Source organism: Bos mutus, chromosome 22 (genome assembly GCF_027580195.1).
Source record: "Bos mutus isolate GX-2022 chromosome 22, NWIPB_WYAK_1.1, whole genome shotgun sequence".
In the NCBI taxonomy this organism is placed as follows: Eukaryota; Metazoa; Chordata; class Mammalia; order Artiodactyla; family Bovidae; genus Bos; species Bos mutus.
The window spans coordinates 37,486,080-37,509,482 of record NC_091638.1 but is presented as its reverse complement, the minus strand read 5'-3'; the positions used below and the strand labels follow the sequence as shown (position 1 = coordinate 37,509,482).

Below are 23,403 nucleotides of genomic sequence, written 5' to 3'. Positions count from 1 at the left end.
TCAGCAAGGCCGGGAAGAGCATACTTTTTAATGCTGGACAGACATAGTCTAATGAACAGAAGCTCCAGAAGAAGGAACAAAGACAAAAGCCAAACAATTAAAGAACCAGATCCGTAATGAGTCTCACTGAATAGAAGCCTGAACAGAGGAGAAAGAGGAGAGGGCTAAGGGTCCTCTTTAGTCATTTCACAAGTAACCGCCAAGTACCTACCATCTGCCAGGCACTGCTCTAGACACTAGCGACATCCAAGCAAAAGAAACAAAGATCCCTCCCCTCACAGAATCTATATACTCAGAGGGGGAGAAACGTACAATAAACAAAAAAACCCAACATATCATTCAATCAAGTAGTACATTAAAGCTGCTCAGTGCAATGCAAAGCTAGAATGGTGAGGCAAAATGAGGGCAAGCAGGGCTTGGCTGAGGGCACATGCATATCACTTGCTTCCACCTGACACCTGTGAGCTCAGATTTGCACACCAGTCCTCCAAGAGAGGAACTATCACCTCCACCTTCCAGAGAAGAAAACAAAGCAGAACAGAGATGCAAAGTAGGATCCATCTGACCCCCAAACCCTATTAATACCCTATGAAAGGCATACCTCATTCCCACCAGAGAGCAGCCTTTCACTCAACAACAAACACATTCAGAAAAATCAAAACCAAAACCAAACAGGAAAAACAGGAGGAGGAAAAGAAACACCACCAAAGAAAGGTAAATCAAAACCATCAGGACCTTATGTATTTTCCCCGTTAGCTGTCTGCCTTCCATTCCTCATTTATAATTAACAGGCACTGCTGTGGCAAGGCATTTTTATTTGCAAAGAATTTTTAACCTTTGAGCGCTTCCATGACAGCCTTTGGAGAGACTAATTTAATAACTCCTGTTTACAAATGAGCAACGGCAAGGCCTAGATGCTGAGAAAGGCACGGAGGGTCAGAGGTAAAGCCAAGAGGATTTCTCTGGATTCTCACGTCTTTCTCTCCCTCTTGGCAAAATGCACGCAACACCTAAGAGCTCTCGCTTTCAACACACTGATTAAAGCTTTTCAGGAGTGCGTGGGGAAATATATGATTTGGTTTTGGTTTTTTCTTTTTTAAATAGACATTTATGAAGATAGAATCTGCTAGTAAAGCAGAATTTCATTTAAAAAAAAAATCATACAAAGCGTGCATTGGTTTCATTCTGTCAGAGTTGACATTCTACCTGTACATAATTGGGTTTGTGAATGACAGGTTTCCAAGGAATAAGGCATGATTCAGAGAGCAGAGCTCCTGCATCCTCCGTTCTCCCTCCGTCTACCCAGCAACAACCCTCGCCACCACCCTCACCCCCCCACCTAAAGTTGCAGCTATGAATTCATTCGCTTTCGTATTCAGAAGCTACAATTGGCTCTTCCATGACATACCCAAGACCAGCAGATGAAGGCTCTCCTTTCAACTGTCTCAAAGAATTCTGGTCATCTGCATCAGTGACCAAATCATTTGCAAAATGCCTAATGATTTATACCAATGAACCCACCGACCATGATGCAAAAGAATTCGTTATAAATGGATCGGGGGTGTTTGTCTGTTGGGGGGCTGTGTCTCATCTTTGAGACATTGACAGGTTATTTACAACACTGAACCCTGAACCACAATGTCTCCTTTTGTGTGAGAAGTGATAGGATGAAGGCAAAAAAGGAGTCTTCATTGTCACATGATGCTGACAAGTTCAAGTTGTAGACTGCAGGATTCTAGGTTTGGATAGGATTGGAAATATCATTAAGTCTTTCCCCTGTCCCCCTTCCCCTTTCCCTTCTCTTTTTCATCCTTCCTTTTTTTTTTTTTAAGGAGAGGAAAATATTTTTTTGCAAGAGAACTCCTATGTGGAAACTCATTATATAAAACAGAGCTGCCCAAGTCCATGAGACAGCAGGAGGTCCTGGGCTCAACTTCTCTTAAGCTCCACCTTCTCCTAAACTTCAGGACCATTTTCATGGTCCTAACATCTCAAGGGTTCCAAAGACACAGATCTGGAAACCAGCATACTTCCAAGGACAGCTCAAGGTCATTTCTAGTATTATCAGAATATGAAGTAGGTGCCCAATAATTTGAGAGATGGCAGAAAGACAAAAAAAAAAAAAAAAACAGAGGCTGTTGGATGACTTTTAAGAGACAGATAATTCTTTATCATCAAACTCTGCAGATAATGATGATTCTTGTCATGGGAAATTGTATGCCCTGTTTCTAAGACATTACATGGAGATGCCTAGGGTGTAGAGATGTACCCCCATGACTGATTTGACAGGTCTGACACAGGGCCCTGGAAGTGCATTTTCACCAGCATTCCATGTCATTCCAATCTGACATGCACTTGGAGGACACGCTTCTGGAACAATCCTCCCAGTTAAAAGGGGGCACCTGAGTCAGAGGTTGGTCTGGAAACTGGCGTGTTCTACCAACATTTCCAATGGTCTCAGGGCATCTATGCCAACTGTCCTGACTATGATGTATTAAACTTGTGTATCACTAAGTCCACTCAGTCACTCAGTCACTAAGTGACTGTATCACTAAGTCACTCAGCTGGGCACCACTGGGGCATGTGTGTGAAAACACGCTGGTGAGAGGCAGGACCGTATCAGTCATCAAACAGTGCCTCTCACTGCCAGCCTGCCATCTATCCTGCCTTCTTCCTTCCCTGTGGTATGGGCTTCCCTGTGCCAAGTTCATGGTCAGACAGGTTCAGGTCACTTTTATGCACAGGGTCAGACTGGCAGGGTCAGCAGACGGGGCAGACTGCTTAAAGTGTGGCTCAGTCCCAACAATCAAGTGGGGGATAAGGAACGCACAGTTCTGGGCTCAATACAGCAATGCCTCAGGCAGCTGAGATCAGGTGTGGGAAAAGATACTTTTGTTAAAGACAGAGGGCTATGGAAAGCAACTAGACTCCAATAAAAATTAATAATAAAAAAAAATACAGAGGGCTAAACTACCCCAAAGGCCTCCAAAGCTTTTTGCTAATTAACAGATGTGTCCTTGGTATTTAAATTCTTCCATGACTTCAGCTCACTAAAGGCATAAGAATCACTCCTTTTACTTTTAACCAGAGGAAAAGAGTAAGCCTTTTTCTCCTTATCGTAATTTAATGTTACTGCCCCCTTATCATAAAAAGAAAAGCAACATATAATGTATGTAGAAAAGAATCAGGAATTACAGATAAGCAAGAAGAAGAAAAAAATAATTCAAACATTCACAATCCCAGAGATAATCACTGCTGAACAGAAACAGATGTGGGCCCTCTTTTCCTCTCATGTGAAGGAACTGGAGACCAGATTTCATTTATGTGTGCGCGCTATCAGGGAGTACCGAGAGACAAGACTCTGGCCTGAAATAAAAAGACATGAGCCAGAGCCACCCACACATGGACACACAACACTCTCAGCAAAAAGATGTGCATTCTTCAATCCAGATAAGTGGGTTTGCTCTGATCTGGTGCCCTGTAGCAGGATCAGAGACTTTATGTACATAGTCTAGAGAACACCAGGCAACGTGGGAACTGCGTACATACTTAAGGGCATCCCAGAGTTAAGCTGGGTCCCTCAGATAGATAGAAAAGAAAAATCTGAAAACTGGATTTCAACAGCTATCAACTTTCAATTTGCTGTGCAACTAGGGAGAGATGGGTCATGGATAATCTAAAACCACTAAGCCTTGGCTCTGAATTGTGTCTTTGTGTATCGGTCACAGACTCTCAATGGTGCGGTAACTGACATCACTGCAAGCCACCTAAAGGGTCTGTCTTGGGCAGGCCGGACTTCTGGGGGGCTGGGTAGGAGCCTGGCTTCCTCAGTCCACTCTGCTGCTCCATTCCCTCAAGTTCCCTATAAAAACATCCAGCTTTTCACATGCATGCAAAACACTGACCTAAGAGGAGCCAAAACTTATTCTGAGTTTCCTACCTTTGGGAACAGCTTTCCCACCTTATCTGTTTGACCAAGAAAACAGGTAAATACATGTTTTGAGTGAAGAGAGATTTTATTAGGCTGCAGGCTGCCTCGATGTAAGGAATGAAAAGAAGTGGGCACTCGTAGCAGAAAAGCCATTACCGTGCTGTGTAAGCGAGCCGGTAAGAACCGCAAGTGGAGTCTGCTTGCTTTCACTTAGTGCTCAGAGGACTTCCCTGGTGGTGCAGTGGTTAAGAATACACCTGCCAATGCAGGAGACACAGGTTCGGTGTCTGGTCCGGGGAGATTCCACATGCTACAGGGCAACGAAGGCTGTGCACCGCCAACTGCTGAAGCCAGTGTGCTAAAAGCCACCGCAGTCAGAAGTCCACAAACTGCAGATAGAGACTAGCCCCTGTTCACTACAACTAGAGAAAAGTCCAAATGCAGGCACAAAGACCCAGCAAGGCCAAAGAAAATAACTACATAAAAAACAAGAACAACACAAAAACAACAAAAAAGAGTTTTTTAGAAAAATGGGTATCACTGAGATACTCCCATGATGAGTAAATCAGAATTGTCAAAACTGAGTTATCACCAAGCACGTTAGCTGTTCCCCTCCAAAACTGCCTGAGTCACATGATCACAGGGCCCATATGACAAGGCTTTAGCTCCCTCCTTCCAAGCGCTGCACAAAAACACAAGTCGAGGGTCAGAAAGACAGGAAGGCAGGCAGGTCAGAAATAGGCTTGTGAAGGCTGGTTTGAAACGAAATGAGATGAGGATGTTCCAAGAGGGGGAAACATGTCCCGAAAGGATTGAGGACTCCATGGGACAAGTCTGACCTCCAGGGCCTTGACTCCAGTATGTGCTTGGGAACTGGGGGATGGCAGGGAAAGGTTTTCTAATATATTTCTAATGTTTATGCAATTTCTTACATTTACAAAAGGTTTATAACAGTCATTTTGTTCCATAGTTTATCATCACCTTTATTCCTTCTCAGCTGCCCTAAAAAGTTGGCATTTGTATCCGTTTCACACACATGATCCTACAAACTCATAAGCAACTTAACTGAAGTCACACAGATTAGAACCTACGTTTTCCAACTCCAAGACCAAAGATCTTTCTATCACTTTTTAGGAGAGTGGTCAAATCTTCCTTCTGTTCTGTGTGCATCTTCCCATCCTTCTCATTATCTGTCCAACCATTCAAGCAAACAGTGATGGAGCATCTACTGGTGCTAGGCCTTGTACAGAGATGCTGGGATTCAGACAGTATCTCTAACCTCAAGGGGCTTCAAGTCGAGTGAGGAAGAGAGACAACAGTCAGGTCAACACATAGATAAACGTGCCACTTACAGAGTGCAGTGACTGTCATGATGGAAGCAAACAAGGAGATGAGAGAGGGGCCAAGGATGGATCAGGACAGGCCTCCCCACTAAAATGACACATGAGTTGTGATCACAAGATGGAGGAGGAGCCAGCTCTGGGGAAGACCAGGGAGAGTTCTCCAGGCAGAGGAAAGGCAAGCAGAGGCTGTGGCATGGCGAAGGGTATGGAGTGAATGTCTCAGGAGGCCATGTGTGACCTCTCCTCCTCCACCACTGTTGGCATGGATGGTGGTGACCAAGGCGGCTGAGCCCCTGCCTGTACCGAAGCACTGTGATTTGGGGGAAGAGGCCATCTTAGTGCGTTGAAGGAAAGCTCTTCCTTTCTCCTGAATTCTCTTCGCCTTGGAATTCCTATCTCCCTGTCTTGATACCCAGACGTCAGCATATCCTGTTATTTGCAGCCTCACTGGCTCCTTCACCCCCCCATCTCCCCAGCCACAATACTGTGTTTTTCCTCTTTCTTGAAACACTCAGTCTGACTGAGGGACCCAGGCATGAACCTTGACACTTGCCATGTCTGGAAGCAAGATTTCTATCTCTGTGAGAAAGGAAGAACGGTTTCCTAATCAACACAGAAGCTCAAGGGCGGAGACCGTGACAGGGCCAGCTGGGTACGAGGCTGGTGCGAGTGTAGAGCCAAAACCCGCTGTCTGGCCCATCATACTCCCTGCCCTCTGTCTGGGCTCCAGCGGCTCTGGCCATCTGCACCAAGAGGAGATTATCCCTGCCAGGCGCTGCCCAACTTGGTACAGGATCATTTTTAGTGGCAGTTGTTTCCTCTAATACGTCAATTCATATTTCCATGAAGAAACATACATGGTGCCCTACTTTGGACTAATTTATCTTGGAATTTTTAGGCAGTGGAAACATTTTTTTTTTCTTTTAAATTAAGCCTCCTGGATGCCTTTTTGTATTATGAGTATCTCTGACCATAAAGAATATAACGTAACATAACCATAAAGAACATAAAGAAGGTTGGGAGGTGATCCCCAAGCTCCTGAGAAGGAACTGCAGAAGGGATGCAGGGCAGAGAACGATGCCAACACATGGAGGGGTGATGGGCAGCTGCAGCTCTGGGCAACTGTGACTCATTTAGTGGAGAAGCTATGGAAAATGGTCTAGAACATTCCTCACAGATGTCTTCCTATTAGAGAATCAAAGAGGCAGGGGTACTCACCCCCCACCCAATTCCCAACAGTCATTGGGTGAGAATTACACTTGGGCCCCTGTGGTGCACCCCACATGCAAAACAGGCAAGCTAGAGAGTGATAGTTCCTTTGGATGGAGGAACCATGGGTCAGAGGACTCTGAGAAGGTGAATGCCCAGGGGGAAGAGGGGACTGTCCCAAGTCTCTGCTGCACGCGGCTTCATTTATTAAACAACTAATCACTGTACATCTACTATATACTATGCATTCTGGTGGGTATTGTGAGGGATTAAAACAAAATAGTAAGAAGCCCCTGTGTGACTAGGACACAAAAATATAGTCACAGAGAGCTAGATTATAAATTTCAAAGTTCTTGTGAGGTTACTTAAGAGAAGGTGCTTATCTAGGAGACAGATGCTGAAAAACACACAGGTCAAGGATTATGCTTGTCATTTAATTTCAAAGGGTTGAGCAAAAATAAGAATATATGTGCATGCATTGTGTGCCTGTGCATGCAAAAAAGAGAAAGAGGGAGGGCGGGGGGAACAAGCAGCACAAAAGTGCCAAATGTTAGCAACAGACCTTTCTAGAAGGCTATCTGGAAGTTCATCATGCTATTCTTGTTAACTGTATACAACACTGCAGTTTTTCAAAATAAGTTTTGAAACACAGAAATAAAAAATTGAACGGTTTTGTGACTTTGTTGTTAGGTCAGTTATTAATAGAACACCTAGCACATGCTGGGCACTGGATACCATCTTGCTGAGTAGGAGGTTGCTAGGCAGAAAGAGAAAGAAGGAATACTCCTGACAGGTGGATAAAGGCATGCAGGTAAGAGAGATCAAGGTGCTATCAAGACACTGAGAGGAGTCTAAGATGGTGACAAGTCAGCAGGTGCAAGAGTACACATGCAACCCAAGTGAAGGAGTTTTCACTTTACTGTAAACATGTTCACAGGCCAGTGAGAAATCTGCCGACCAAACACACAGCTAGCTAATTCAGCATCATGATGAGTACTAAGAGCGAACCCTCAAGGGAAAGAGCTTGGCCACTGATGGTGTCTCCATGGCAACACTGCTACCTGCATCACTGCATCCATTAGGAAAGGCTGTGAGTGCCTAGAGAAGCTCTGATTTCCTGAGCTGCGTTCAGACCCACCGCCTTCCTAAGAAGCAACCAGAGAGATGGAATGGTTATGCCTGGACCAGTTCCTCCATTTCACTTGGTCCATATGTTCTGTGATTTTATGGCATGTACGTTTTTCCTTCATTGGGTGCTGAGCAGATCCAGTTCCAAGAGCTCCTCCTTTCCAGATGAGTCCCTCAGGGGAACAGTTTCTGAGGAAATGACTACACATTGTAACACTACAATTGTAACACTCCTCACCTCCTGACTTCAAAATGAGAATTGTAAGACTCCACAAAACACCTCTCCGTTTGCTTTTCTTTTCCATGCCACCTGCCAAAGGGCTTGTTCAGTCACTACCTCCTGTGTAGAAGAAGTTGGCTAACCCCATGGAGACCAAATCTGAAGCATTAAATGTCCCCTAAGTACTCAAAAATAGCATACTGTGACCGTGCAGTGAATTAAGATCTTGGAGGCACAGTGCCTTGGGTTCAAACCCTATCTCTGCCACTTCACTGAGTGGCTGTTAGGATTAAATAATACCTACAAGTGAAAGTGAAGTCGCTCAGTTGTGTCTGACTCTTAGCGACCCCATGGACTGCAGCCCACCTGGCTCCTCTGTCCATGGGATTTTCCAGGCAAGAGTACTGGAGTGGGGTGCCATTGTATTAAATAATACAGCTGGTATTTAATAATACCTTCACTATGCTGGCTATAGTGAAATCTGACTGGGCCAGTTTGCTAGGCCCTGTGCTATGTGTAGGGACAAAAAGTAAAACAAGTCAATAAAAATAGTCATGGTTCTTGTTTGCTAGAAGTTGATCTAGCCCCTACTAATATATTTTAGTTGGGATGGAAACAGATCAATGGAAAACAGATGGGTGGCAAACAAATGACTTCTGTAAGTCTTTATTAAACACCTAATATATACTTGAAGGTGTGCTGGACTGACGAAGGGAATTTGATTACCGTCTTTACCTAAGGCTTACTTATTTTACCATGCTTTTAACACTTCAAGGTCACAAAGATGACCTTAGTTTCTTACCAAGATACAATAAGGTAAACAGGCTTGGATAATGACCCTGGGACTAATCAAACACTTCTGAGCTTCCCATGCACTTTCAATTCGGGGAACTCTGTGAACTGCCAAAAATATCTACCAAGGTTCATCAGAGGAAGGGTTATTATTGCCATTTCACAGAAGGAGAAGGTGGTGCTTGGAGAAGCCAAGCACTGTGGCCGTTATTATTAAGCGTGCTGTGTCTAGAATGCCAAATCTTCTACTTTTCACCCTCAAGCAGGGCACATTGAGTCAGTTTGGTTCCAATTCTGGGGTGTGCTGTTTCTAACTTTCCTTTTGAAAAGGACATTTTTGGAGGGTACGCCAGGCTCTGTGCAAAACACTTTCCACGCGTTCTTGACTTAATCCTCACAGCACAGTAAGAGATGGAAATCAGTAATATCTTCCTCATTTTACAGATGGGGAAAACCAAGGCCCAAAGTGTTTCTGAAACTCACTTATGCTCCCACAGCCGAGAGACTACGAAACTGGAAACGCAAACCTGCACCGGCTAGGTTCCAGAACCCTTCACTGAACACCTGAGCGAGCGCCTGTTCGAGGCCCCAGCAGACGGGCTGCGCTGGTCCCCTAATCCATGTAAAACAAGCTGTGCTTTTCTCCCTGTTCACACAGAGGCCCCCAAATCACTGGCAAGTCATAGGAAATTCTTAAGTGGCTGCTTATTAATAACATTTTCAGTTTATATTAGCCTGCCTTTCATCCAGGGGAACTCAGCCAGCTCCATATACAGAGAACCTCTGCAATCCAGCCGTTTCTGGTGTGGACGGGGGCCAGCTGGCGAGAGCACCCCTCAGGGGCCTGGCTTGTGGGGATTCTGGCAATGGTCACACCCCTCAAAACTTGACAGGGGCCCTTTAATATCCGTGCTGAAGGGCTGGAGGCAGAGACTTCCCAGAAATCCACGTTCCTCCGTGAATGAGGCCAACGGCTCGAGATGACCCCAGTGGACTTGGGAAACAAGAGTGTCAAGAAATTGGGTGTTTACCAAGTACTGAGGCTGGAAGTGAAGCCCTGCCATTGAGATTGAGTTAGACACAACAGGGAAAGACGTTATTTTCAGGAGAGACCTGGCTTCAGTCAAGTCCAGGGGAAAAAACAAAACACATTTCTCAGGGTTTCCCACAACGGGGACAGACAAAAAAAAAAAAAAAAAAAAAAAAAAAAGAGGCAAGATGCTGATTTCCCTTCTTCAAACCCGATCCGTGGAAAGGTTTATGTGGTTTTGTTATGGGCTACGACCAGTCCCCTCATTCTGCAGCAGCAAGGGGATGGAGGGAAGTACACAGAAAGAAAATAACACCTCCTGGTTTCATGTTTTACTGGAGAGAAGCCCTGGATGAATTGAATTCACATGGTCTACAGGAGTGAGACACTGAAAATATTTAAGAATCTGTTATATTCAGATTTGACAAGGTGATGGTGGAAGGATGTATGTCTCCTAGATGCGCCTCCCTCCCCCAAACTCAGGGGGTGCAGCAACGCCCTCGTGCTTCTGGCTGAGTTGATACAATGAACAGCAGCTCAGACTGTGGGCTTTCTTGGTGCACGAGATGAGGCTTGGTCACTTATCCATGAGCTCTACTCACTATTTCCACCTTTCCCTATCTGTCAGCATCACCTCCTGCTTGGGGTACAACAGCCTACTTATTCTTCCCTGTATCCACTCTTGCCTCTGTAGAATCTATTTTCTGTTTTGTTTTTAAAAACAATGGCGGTATCACTCAACTGCCCTGCTTAAAAAGCTCCACTGGCTTCCCATTACAATTAAAGCACATACTCCCTAACGTTGGCCTATGAGATCCAATATAAACTGGCCCCTTCCCGTCTCTCCAACTTCATTTTGTCCCACTGCCCCCCATCTTCTCTACTATGTTTCAGCCCCAATGACCTTTTAATTGTCCTCTGTGCCTGCATGTGTGCCAAGGCCATCCCTCTCTTAGGACCTCTGCAGTGGCTGTTTTACTGCCTGGAGCATCCTTCCCTGAGCTCCTTCTGAGCTGACCTATTTTTCATTATCCATGTAATTACTCAAAGGCACCTCCACCAAGAACCCTATGAAAAATAGCCCACTTTCCCTTCTCATTCACTCTTCATTCTATTATTCTTTAATTTTTTTCTTAACATTTGTCACTATCAGAAACTGCTTTACCTGTTGGTGGATCTATCAAATGTTTCTCCTACTATAACCTCCATAAGATCAAGGAGCTTATCTTGTAACCGTAACTCTAACCTAAAACAGTAAGTATTCAATCCAGCCTGGAATCTAGCTTGGTAGTTCTCAACTAGAGGCTGAACACTTTATGGGCATACAAAAAAGACAGAATCAGTGTGAAAAAAATTTTTTATATTCATTTTTTGGGATTACTGAAAATCTACATTATTACAATGATGCCAAAAATGGAAAGTGTGAGTCAACTATAAGATCAGTAGTACATCATCAAAACCACATCAAAGAAAGACTGTCTTCTTCTGGGATTAAAGAAGACACAGGAAAGCTAGGGCAGAGAATATATCCTGAGAATGACCAAGAATCATACTGTAACTGCCATGTAATGTAACTCGGCTAAGTGTACTGCAAAATGTCCAAAATCGGAAAGAATGCCTTGAATACAGAAAGACTGAAAAGCTGTAGTTTAACCTAAAGTAAATGTTCCAAAAACTTGCTGGAATTGTTCAGTTAATAATAAAAAGTATCTGAAACACAGAAGAAAGAAGTACTCCTGTGGCTTTGGCATCTGATATTCCAGACCTCAATTTACCCATCTATAAAATGGGAGAGAACCAGGTAATTCACTCCTTCCAGTTCCAGAGAGCTTTGTACAACTGTGAAATATTTGTATAGGGCATGAGGGATTTTTTCCAGTCCCCAGTTAACCTCAGGAGAGTTTCCTGGGTGAGTTTACAACCATCTACCATCCAATTCAGCACTTCTTATTAACTTTCAAGTGACTTAACATCTTTAAGAGTCTGATGAAAGCTGGGATCCTTTTCCTTAAAATGGTGAACATACATACATTCATAGTAAATGCTGCATTTAATTTCATAAAGTTTGTCAGTCTTTACTGTTCCTTTGGTGCTCATGGATTTCAAGTTAAAAACACCTGGTTTAGAGAACTGGCTAAGTGTAAAAGGTCTTCTCTGCTATTCCCCGCAGGCCCACAGACACTGCCTTATGTTTTGCAGATGTTCTATTTCTCACTCTCTGCGACGTTTGCTTTTAAAAATTCAAAATAGCACATGATATCATCCTGACCACGTAGGATGCTGAATCTCAGGCATTCAATGATACAGGCTGGAAGGCCATTTTTAAGGATGGCAAGGGCAAAGCACACTGGTGTTCAGGCAGTCCAACTGCCAAAATGAGCAGAAGGCAGGTTCAAGCTAGTCTGATCAAAACCTAGCCCGGTGATTAGGGCCGCTTTTCAACCTTTCAGAAGCCATTCAAGCAAGAACTCAAGCTCCTGCTGCTGAGACAGGAACAAGGGAATTCTCTGCTCTACACTCTACGTTTTCACCCTGCTTCCGGTGTTTCAGTGTGGTGGCCCAACCTGCACAGGAAGCAGGGGGAGGGGCTTAGGCTAGGTGGGGGATCCACTGTCACAATTGGTGGCAAGCTTCTAGTCCCGACAGGCTCTCCAGCTGACTTCTGCGATGTGACCTCAAATGCAAGTAGGAGACTTGGGCAGTAATTTACATGAATTCCTGAATCCTGAGAGCTAAGCTGTCAGGAGAGGACATCAGCTGGCAGCAGCACAGTGAGCCAACAGCAGCCTCTGCATGTGTGCTGGCCACCTGGCCCCTGGCTGAGCTGCCAAGAGGCTGCCTACAGGAAACAGTCCCTTGGATAGCAGGTACTCTTCTGGGACCATCAGAGCAGGAAAGCTGGATAAAGAGCCTACATCACTTGTAATGAAAAGTGACAGGAGCCGTAAGAATGGCCACCATGTTAATCAGAACAACAGGATGTAAGTCGCAGAGAAATAAAAACACTCTATTAAAACTTTAAAAATTCAACTAACTGAAACTTTCAATAAGCTTGTAGGTCCATCCACTTTAGGGGAGGAAGAATAAAACAACACAGAGTAAGTAGAAAATAAAATGTCTTTTTAGCATGCCTAAGAATTAATAGGTGAAAGAAAGTGAAAGTGAAGTCACTCAGTAATGTCCAACTCTTTGCTACATCATGGACTGTAGCCTACCAGGCTCCTCCATCCATGGGATTTTCCAGGCAAGAGTACTAGAGTGGGTTGCCATTTCCTTCTCCAGGGGATCTTCCTGACCCAGGGATCGAACCTGGGTCTCCTGCATTGCAGGCAGACGCGTTATTAATAGGTGGTTGGTATTTATTCACCAAACTGAAAGAATCAACTTCCAGGCAGTGTCCAAGAGGAGACATAGCATGTACGTTCAATCTCTCGGGGGCAACTACAACTGATCCATATAGGCTACCTGAGTCCTGGGTTGAGGAGTAGTCTGAGGCTGTGCTGGAGCTCGACAAAGAGTGTGGAGTGTCATCAGGGAGGTCCACGATGGACAAAGGTGTGCAGGTGCCAGGCATGTGCCAACTCCTAGTGTGCTGGGACATTGAGAATGCAGGTCAAACACGGGTACATATGCAAGGAAGAATACATTTCCCCACTCAGGATTTCCTCTGTCATTCAAACAGAAGCTTCTAGAAGAATAATAAGGAGGCACCCCTTAAAGGAAGAAAGCAGACATCTGTTTATCCTGCCAGATCACAGCCTGGGGTCCAGCAAGGGGGGAGACAGCAAACTCAGATGATGTTCACAATCAACCCACAATCAATCCACTTGCAGGAAATTCGTGTTCAGGATAATAACTTATATGGCTGCCATATCCTCAATCACAAGACACAGTTGGGTAACTGTGCTCTTCCTATTAAGGCAGAAGAGTAATTGGATATATTGTCCAAATTTGCAAAAACAAGATTGAAAATGAACTGGGATCTAATTCTAAACAGCCAGAAATTTAGCTAACCAGAACCTCCCACTCCTCTTAGCTGACACTTTCATTTCCTAGTTGAACAACCCAAGACAACAGCAATAAATACCTGTGCTTTTCAAAATTTCACAAATCATTTGATTTGAATTAATATAAAATGAAACAGTACTTTTTTCCCCTTAAAAACAATACCGTCTCAATTGGGAACCACCAACTTCTTACCATTTCAGGTGTCCTAAACACTTATAAATATAGAGATCACCAAAGTGTCCTAAATGTTTATAAACATACAGATCATAGAAATAAATGTATGTATTCATATGGTATGTTTGTAAAACACATGTGACTTCCAAGATGGTCCACACCTATCATTTCTACAAGTTGTGGAAGCTTCAGAATCAAGTGATTTAATTCAAATTTCAGCTTGGCCATTTACTAGCTATGTGACATTAGGCAAGTTACTTAACATCTCTGTGCTTAGCATCTATAGAATGCATAACAGACCCCATCTCGCAAGGTTATCATAAGATATAACACATAAAATTGTGAACATGAGCCATAAAAAGGAACAAAATTGTGCCTCTGCAGAGATGCAGATGGACTTAGAGACTGTCACACAGAATGAAGTCAGAAAGAGAAAAACAAATACCATATATTAACACATATATGTGGAATCTAGAAAAATGGTAGAGATGTACTTATCTGCAAAGCAGAAATAGAGACACAGATATAGAGAACTAATGTATGGATACCAAGGAGGGAAGAGGGGAGGTGGGATGGACTGGGAAAGTGGGATTGACATGTATACACTACTATGTGTAAAACAGATAACTGTACCGCAGTGTATAGCACTGGGAACTCCACTCAGAGCTCTGCGGTGACCTAAATGAAAGAAAATCCCCCAAACAGGGGATGTGTGTGTATCTGATTTATGTAAAGCTGATTTACTTTGCTGTTCAGCAGAAACACAACATTGCAGAGCAACCCATGCTTTAATAAAAAAAATTTTTTTTTAAAGACTTAAAAAATAGTGAGCATGGTGCTGGGCACATAGTAAGCAATTAACTGTTAGTCATTAATTATTTATTACTCCACAGAAGGAGAAACTGAGTCACAGAGCAGCTAAGTGATCTCTTTCAGGTTCAATCCAATAAACAATGACACAACTGGGACTCGAACCTGGGCCTTCTGAACGCAGTCCAATCTCCTCTCCTGTGGAGTCCTCTGTGCTTGTGACACAGGTGGCCGAGAAGCAGCAGCACCGGCATCACCAGAGAGCTGGCTACAAGTGCAGAATCAGCAACACCCCCAGGTGCATGTACATGTACGACGCACTGGAGAGTCCTGGGCTCAGGCACTGAGGGATGCAGACACCCCCCAACCCGCTCCCCACCGAACTAAACATCTGAAACATCCAAAGGTCAGAGGCTTTTGCAGGAAGCTCCAAGTGGCTCTCTGGAGGGCTACTGCTTTTCATATTCCAGCGCATATTCACAACACACAGAGGTCAGGGCCAGATATAAAACCTGACCTTTTAGTTCTCCGCCCAAGAGCAGCCACTGGAGCAAATCGCACACCTCCACCGACAAGGCTGAATTCCCTCTGAAAGTTCACACTCATCAAGGTCAGTGCCAGAAGACAATTTACAGATCACCTAATCCAGGGCCTTTATTTTAGGGAGAGAAGAACTGAGGCTCAGAAAGGGGAAACACACATTGTAGTTAGGACCTGAAGAGCTCACGATGAGGGGATCCAAAGCCTACAAGCCTGGCCTCTCTCTTTGGACTCAACTCGGCTCGCAGCAGATCTGCCCACACTCTGTTTAGTCCAACAGAAGGGCTGCTTCCATTTGCCCAGAGCTTTCACTCCTCATCAGAGTGTGTCTTACCAACTTCCCAACAAACCTCACACTTCCATTCTAAAAGCCACATTCAGAGCTGGCGATGAAGAAGCCACTCTGTTCTGTCTTGTGCCTGACACAGTCTCTTGGATATTGCCGATTTTATCAAAAGATCAAGCAAAAGGATTTCTGAAATCTAGAAAAATGGTACAGATGGGTCTATTTCCAGGGTAGATGCAGACATAGCGTCTCTATTCCCACCCTGGAAACAGATGCAGGCATAGAGCATGGACGTGGACACAGTGGGGAAGGGGGAGGGGGACACACTGGTAGAGTAGACTGACATATATCCACCACATGTGTCAAATAGCTACCAGTGGAAGCTGCTGCACAGCACAGGAAGCTCAGCTCTGTGCTCCGTGATGACGGAGAGGGGTGGGATGGGAGAAAGGTCTAGGAGGGAGGGGACGCATGTGTACATTTAGCTGAGTCACTTCACTGTACAGCAGAAAATAATACAATGTTGGAAAATAATGATATTCCAATTTAAAAAAATCAATCAATGGCTACATGATGAGGTATTTCTCACGTTAGGGTTCCACAGATACAAGATTTAAAAGGCAAAGAAAAAACATTCATAATACTTTATAGTAAAAAGTGTAAGGAGACCCAGAATGGTGGGCCTCATTCAGGCTTTGACGATGACCATCCTGGGTTTGAATTCCAGCTTTATTCTTTCTTCTCTGCATAAAGTAGGGCAAGTTATTTAACTTTTTGGAGCCTTGGTTTCTCTCTTACTAAATGGAGTTAATAATATCTAGCTGTGTAACTGCTGCAAGGATTAACAAGGTATGGAAACCATCCTTCACATCAACTAGAATATGGTAAGTGTTCAGCCTATGATACCTACTACCTTTGCCATACATTCACACAAGCACAAAACTATTTCAGACACGTAGACACCCATAACATACATTGACATATACACTAACAGCTACCCTGAAAAATATCTGACCTGGTGACCACAGAAAATACAGCTGTTTCTCAGTTGAGTCCTGGAACTTTCACGAACAAGAATCTCTGAGGACTCAAAACTGATGAATGGATGCCAAGAAAAGAGCTGGAAAAATGGCATCCTGCCCAGTTGAAATGAAATGCTAAGAATTCTTGTCCCAGTTAATTTTAACCCTGGATGGGGCTGGATCCTATTTGTAAGGTTTAATATTTAAAAACCAAGAAGGGGTGGGGGAGCTGAAGTCAATGGTGCTCCCAGTGCAAGACAAATGGAGACAACTCAAATCCCCATCTACCGTGAGACAGGCACAGAGCTGACTGTAAAAGGTGCCCCACCTTGGTTCCATCTCTGCCTCCCATCCCAGGTTCCCTCCAGTGCCCCAAGATGGTTTATACACGAATGCCAGAACCAGGAAGAACAGGGGTTCCCAGAAATCACCACTATCCCTTCTTCCTAGAGGTCATCCCACTGTCCTGAGTGACCGACTCTGGTTACGCTTTCTCCAACAAGGCCAGCAGCCCTGACTCCCCTGAGGTCTCCACTTCCAACCAGTGATGCTTCTGGATTCTGTGCTCCAGGCAGTGTTTTGCATTCTCTTCCATGTCAGCTCTCATGAAACTTGAGTCTTCAGTTCAACTGACTTGATCCTGATGGACTTTACAACCAAATACGTGCTGAAGTACAGGCTACACACCCACCAAGGAGGCTGGCTGGCTCGTACTGTACTAAAAACTGTGCTCTCTTGAATAAATGCACTTTTAAAAATAGGCCATGGTGCTCTGGTGGAAAACACTTGCTGTGCTGAGCCCCATATAGGGTTTTAGAATCTAACATGGCAAATGGTTGCATTACGGATTCTGTGGGTTTCCCCCATGGCTCAGTGGTAAAGAATCCAGCTGCAAGGCAGGAAATGCAGCAGATTCGGCTTCAAGCCCTGGGTGGGGAAGATCCCCTGGAGGAGGAAATGGCAACCCTCTTCAGTTTTATTGCCTAAAAAATCCCATGGACAGAGGAGCCTGATGAAGTACAGTCCAAAGCGTCGGACACGACAGAGAGACCGAGCATGGATCCTGTAGGACAGATGGGGACAGGCATTTCTAGCTGAAGTGGAACACAGGTGCTTGTCTTCTGGGCTGTGACGTCACCCAAAGGGAACTTCGGCTTAGCACATTCATGCTGGTTTGGAGACTGCTCTGATATTCTCCCAGCTGCTTCCTGCTCTCCCTTCCTCCTGACTCCTTCATCCAATCTCTCTAATCTCTGTCTTCACAAACAACAGCACCCCCTACCCCGCAACCCGCCTTTTTTCTTTCCTTCCACCTTCTTTCTCCCTCTGCCTCGTCCCCAGGGAAATAATGGAAGAAGACTGCTTCTGGATTTCAGACTCTGAACAAAGAACTGCTCAAACAGCGTGCCAAAGAGGCAAGAAAGCCAAGTCTCCAAAGTCAACTAGCCAGGTCCCAGTGGAGACGCTCGGAGACTCATGATGCTGGGGTCTCAATGTCATCTTATCCAGTATTTTCTCCCCTGCTTCATTCAAATACGCCCAAACCACCCCCACCCCCACCACCCCCACACACATCCTACACACACACATGGACAATGTATAAGAATGAGCACATTTCATGAACAATCTTTTCAGATGAGGAAAAGAGCAAAGTGGCAAATGTCAGCCAAGAGCATAAATGAGGGAAACAGATTTTGCCAATGCCTAGACCTCCAGCTTCTTAACTGGCAACAGTTCATGGTCACCAGCAATGACCTATTATAAGCATGACAATCAAGGAGGGTATGAAAAGAGAAAGGTTTTAGTAGGTCTTCAAGCACAAAAGAAAAGCCCTTACCCAAATGTCACCTAGCATTACTGTCTGACGGACAGAGCATTTTCACTCTTGGGTGTTGGAAAACAACAGAGAAGAGAGAAGATCATGTTTCCGGCTTCTAAAGAGAGAGGTTCCTGCTAATTCAAGACCAGCAGTACGTAAGGGAGGAAAAAAGCCCTGCTCAGACTCAGCGCCTTTGCAATCCACGTGTAGCAGAAGCAACACTAGACTGGGTACCAGGGCTTGTCACCAGCTGTGTCACTGAGGGTAAGTGATGTTCCCTCTCTGGCCTTCCATCTCCTCTGTCGAATGAGTATGAAAACTACTGCTCCCTGGGGTTCACAGGTTCGGATTCAATAGGAAATGTCAAAGTCATCAGCCCCAGAAGGAAACCAAGTTGAGCACCTCATAGGAGCCAGGAACTGGGCAAAGGCAGTGCTGCCCCCATTCCCCAGCAAGCCCATGAGTCCCACTGAGTCAGGGAAATTTATGCCTAAGTTTTATATGAGGAAATCAAAGTTCAGAAAGCTCAAGCTACTCTCCTAAGATCACACATACAATCAGGAGGCAATGGAGGGAGGCTATCATTAAGGGAGAACTATGATTTTCTATGCAAGACACAACTGGAGTGATCAATTCCCAAGTCTGAGTTTCTGCAGAAAGAACTTCAAGCCAGACTCCTCTGACTGTAAAGGAGTCACTTGTAAGTGTCCTTCAGACCTCTGCGTTGGAGTTCCAGTTTATCTACGTTTAAAAGAAAGATGCTGAAAGAATAGGGAGAAACGGTTATCAAGCTGCATGACTGAAGTATGCTCACCAGCAGGACAGAGGAAGGGCAAAAATCTAGGAAAGATGGATGGTGTATATCGACACAAGTCAAGGGCAGATGCCTAGGTCACAGGAAGGTAGGGTAGGGAGTACCATTCTTTTCCCTTAACAGCCGATGCATAAGCTAACGTCACCAATATGATGGCGTAAATGAAGCCATGGAACTTCCAAGGAGCCATTCATCAGGTGAAGAATGTATTCAAAGGCCTCCCTTTGATGCTTCGTTTCTGCACTGCACAGAAAGAAGAAAGAAAAGGCAGGCCTCCTACACATGCAATGTTGGATCAGAAGACACATATGCACAGAAACCCAGAAGTGCATAGATTCTAATTTGGATACTCTAATGGTCTACATGAGACTTGTCGGCAGTCAAACAAGAGAACTTCTTTAAAGGTGCCTGAGCCCCAGCAGATGAGATGATTTTCATCATAGCATCAGGTCACTTCTAGCTCTGCAAAATACAGCAGACAGACAATACACTTTATTATGTCAACTCAGTCAGTAGGGTGGGAAGTGGCTTTGAGTGGGAATGGTTTGGGACATTACAGTGATTGAAGATGGCACCTTTGCTGCTGGCTGAACCTCTCTGCATGCAAATGGATGTGAGCATACTGTCTTTTCAGTGGGTTGTCTTTTTTTTTAGCAACTACACTTATTAAAATGATGATAAAAAGCTAACGATGACAACAGTAACAACAGTAATAGCTAACTTTCACTGGACATTTACTATGTAGCTAGCTAGCACTGTGCTAGGTGCTTTCCTATGTCACCTCATCCTTACACCTGCCTGTTGGTTCTATTGCTCTTCTCATTACATGAGCAGGAAACAATATTCAGAAAGGTAGCTCAAGTATTTTCACCTCTTTCTGAATCCAGAGTCTGAGTCCTTGATGATAAACATCATACCCTACTGCCTAACTGCGAAATTCCCTGTTCATTCCTCAAGCTTCCGTGAATGCACCTTCCTTCCAATATTTCTCTCCCCACCCCCCCACATTGCATGGTGAACCTTTACAAACCTGCCATTTCAAACAATGCTATTTTACCATTTCTGGCGGCCCCACGATTGTTTACAGGCTGTAATGTCTGATGGAGCCAACATGTTTTAATTTTCACATTTAAAAAAAAGAGAGAAAGAATTTCCAAGGGGAAAGAACATTTGACGGAAAGTCAAAACCTTTACAAGCACTCAAGGAGGCATTAAAATCCAAATTTCCAAAATACAGTAATTCTGTTAAAAGTTGTGACTTGCTCTGGGGCCCAAGGGGACACTCATCCTGACCCATCTGTGAAAGCCATCAGCAGCCAGGAAGCCTTCTGGAAAACGGGATTAGAGTAGCCAATTCAGCCTCCAGCAAGGAGGCCAGGCTGCTTCATTTAGTTTAAGTCTCCCTGAGATGGTTTAAAACACTCTCTGGGAAGAGATATTCAAGCAAAGCAAATTGCAGCCTTGCAAGCTGCAGCTCTGGTACAAGACAGGCCTTGTCTACAGAGTCATAGCACACTGGAGCCCTCCCCCGACTGGCCATGGATGCGCTGACTAGAAGCAGAACTCTCCGGGGAAATCGCATACATGGGGAAGTTATACAAGAGCCACGCCTGGACCAGCGGATGGCATCACAGCTGGTACAGACCACTTTCCCCCTGTCATCTGGCCCAGCCCGGATTATTTATGGCTCATAAAAGCCCCATCAGACCTCAGCACATTCTAAGACAACATAACAACAACAACAAAAAAAATAGGATTAAAAATCTGTCTTTCATCACCAAGACCTTCATGGCAGATGAGGGATGCTGTGATTGGCTTTGGGGAAACCGAGAGCTGAGGAGAGCTCACTGTGAACACTCCACTCTGAAACCCAATGTAGAGAACACACTGAGTCATGTGTTTCAGCCGGGCTGTGCGGTCATATTCTGGAGCTCTGTCACCATTTCTAATCTGAAAGCACTAGCTAAAATTAAACCTAAATAATTCCAGCGCCATTTCTTCACCTGGAAGTCTCACTTAAGTCTTCATTTCCCAGAGCCTCTAATGGTTTCTGACATCCTGAGCCAAAATGCAAGCACACAGCCAGGTGTGTGCTTGGTTTTTAAACCCTCTCCCCTTTTAGTATTATTATTTTTTTAAGGACAGCTGCACTTCTTTTACAGAAAAGCTGCCTCTAAAGCACTAAGACTTAAGTGATTCTTCAGGACTCCCTAGAACTGTGAAATGTCACTGTGCAATTGAGTTTTCCAATAAGCATGATAAGGGCAAAGGTGCCAGAGGACCACAGAAAACAGCCTCGCCACCAAGATAACAGAGCCCTGATATCCTGCCCACCCCCCATGCAAAGCCTCTAGATCTAGCCTTCTCATCCTTCCTAGAAAATACACTGTTGTTCAATTCGTGAATTCCAACAAATTTCTTACCTACCTCAAGGGAGAGTTAAATTCCCAGTCTGGATAGAAGCTTCCGCCAGACCCTCTGAGCTTGTCAATTGCCCCAATTCACTTTTCCCCTGAGTCTGGCTCCTAAGAAGGCAAGCAGGACGGCAGGCAGCCAAAGCATCTTTTTCTGGAAACCCTTTTCCAAATCAGGACCCTTCCTGAGGCCAGCAGCAGCAGGAGCGGAGCCCGCGGTGCTCTTCCTTCGCTCACAGAAACAGCACTGCTGGATTCAGACCCTCCTGGGATCCACCAAGCAGGGGAAAAAGTGTGACTTCTTCTCTCCCTTCGGATCCGTTCGCCTTCGCGAGAACCCCAGTTTCATATGAACTCCCCTTCTTCACGACAATCTGCAGGAAGTCACAGACCCCAGCTTCAGCGTCACCAGCTGATCCTGAGCCAGACCTGGGGGCAACCAGTCAGCTGGTCGCGGAGCTCAAGACACAGAACCAGGAACTGTGCAGCTCCGCCGAGAAATACTAATAACTGTCGGCGGAGCTGCTGGTGGTGCCGAAGTCGCTGTTGCAGTGCTCGCATCCTCCGCATGCTAATGAAGCCGTGACGTCAGCAAGTCAGTCACGGCATCTGGATGTCCCGTCCCCTCTGCCCAGCGCTGAGATTTATTTACATGTAAATTAGCCTCGCCTTCCAAATCAATAATCCCCAAGCCAGGAAGGACGAAGAAAGCCTTTGCTGGATGCAAACGCCCCAGCAACACAACCTCCAAAGGGGTACAAAAATATCACATAGGAGAAGAGAGGCTTTAAAGATGCACACCTTTTTTTGTTGTTGTTTTTTAAAGGCTGTGCTCTTATGTGCCAGGGACCAGATCTGGGCACAGTTATGAACCTGAGCGCCTGTTTCAGATTATGTGCTGCATCAACGCAGGGTGCAATCAGAGCTCTCCCCCAACCCCAATTGTCTCTACTTTCTTTTTCTTTCTCTTCTCTCTCCAACTTTCATTTCAGAGAATCTTCTGGCTTGGGGCTATGTCATCCTTGAATGTTTGTGCACCTTGAGATAAAACACAAATGACTGCTTTCCTCAAGTGCCTGGCTGTTGGACTGGCCACTCTGTCAAGCCTGACCCCAGCGCCAAGTAAGTATGAGAGATGACAAACCAGAAAGCTTCCCAGACGCTTCTGAGGGCCACTGGAACCTCAGAAAGCACAACTTTCATCTCTCCACTTTTCACACTAGGAAAGTGAGGTTCTGGATGGAGAAGCAGCTTTTCCAGGGCCACAGAGGGATTCCAGCAAGGATGGGCCAGAATACACATTTCCTGGACTTTAGTCTACAGCTCTGTTAAAGACCTTTGGGTCTTCAATCTCCATCTTTTTGTACCAACAAAGAGGCCTATCCAAACAGTCAGGAAGAAAGAATTTTATAGTACTGGATAGCCCTGGGTTTAAATCCTGACTTTGCTTCCTGCTAGACTTTGCTTCCACACTTAGGGTCTACAGTTTCTTCATCTGTACCATCCTTTTATTCAATAAATATTTTCTGAGTACCTACTCTGTGCCATGAATACGTTTTTTAAAACTTTATAGTATGTATGTGAATAGTGTATGTATGGGTATAGGTACATGTTTGCTCTAATTCAATAAAGTAAAAATACTGGGTGGAAATGTGGCAAGGACTAACACAATTACCAGCAACGGTAAATATGGAGAAGTAAAGTGAAAGTCTCTCAGTCGTGTCCGACTCTTTGTGACCCCATGGACTGTAGCCTGCCAGGCTCCTTTGTCCATGGAATTCTCCAGGCAAGACTACATGAGTGGGTAGCTGTTCCCTTCTCCAGGGGATTTCCCAACCCAGGAATCTAACCAGGGTCTCCTGC

General features: G+C 44.9%; 1 protein-coding gene across 4 annotated transcripts in view; it reads right to left on the bottom strand.

The window, feature by feature from the left end:
- PRICKLE2 (prickle planar cell polarity protein 2) overlaps positions 1-23,403 on the bottom strand; it is a 342,745-nt gene that overhangs the window by 101,482 nt on the left and 217,860 nt on the right. Inside the window, exon 1 of one of the 4 annotated variants that reach the window (XM_070360547.1) lies at positions 21,554-22,055. The exons of the other annotated variants lie outside the window; for them this stretch is intronic. The gene's annotated coding sequence lies outside the window, so the exon portion shown is untranslated. Of the gene's footprint in view, positions 1-21,553; positions 22,056-23,403 lie in introns of those variants that run through there. 4 annotated transcript variants of the gene reach the window in all.